General features: G+C 45.4%; 1 protein-coding gene across 1 annotated transcript in view; it reads right to left on the bottom strand.

The window, feature by feature from the left end:
• Positions 1-544, bottom strand: part of LOC111366962 — a 5954-nt gene that overhangs the window by 4731 nt on the left and 679 nt on the right. The window lies entirely within an intron of this gene.

Here is a 544-nt window from a genome sequence, read left to right on the forward strand (position 1 = left end):
AACCCGAACTTGCCAGTATCCGGACCTGAGATCAATTTTTGTGTAATACTTCGCCCGACTCAGTCGATCGAAGCAATCTGCGACCAGTGGGATAGGATAGCTATTCTTTACAGTAATCTTGTTCAGGGCTCGATAGTCACAGCACATTTTAAGAGAGCCATCAGTCTTTTTCTGAAACAATACAGGAGCTCCGTATGGCGACTTTGCAGGCACAATGATTCCACTCTCCAACATTTCCCCCAACTGCTTCCTAAGCTCTTCAAGCTCAGGCTGAGACATACGGTATGGTGCCCTGGCGGGAGCTTTAGCGCTTGGAATAAGTTCGATCTCATGATCAATCGTCCTTCTTGGTGGTAATTTCTTTGGTAATTCTTCCGGCATGATGTCCTCAAATTCCCGAATAAGCCTTTTAACGGGTTTTGGAATAGGACCATTCGCCTTTTCGAACTCCTCTAATCGAGGAGTACACAAAAAAGAGGGTTCATTTCTCTTGAAACCTTTACTAAATTGCATGGCTGAGATACTCTTCTCGCCCATCCTCCCA

This window comes from Olea europaea, chromosome 18 (assembly GCF_002742605.1).
Source record: "Olea europaea var. sylvestris chromosome 18, O_europaea_v1, whole genome shotgun sequence".
NCBI classification, from domain to species: domain Eukaryota; kingdom Viridiplantae; phylum Streptophyta; class Magnoliopsida; order Lamiales; family Oleaceae; genus Olea; species Olea europaea.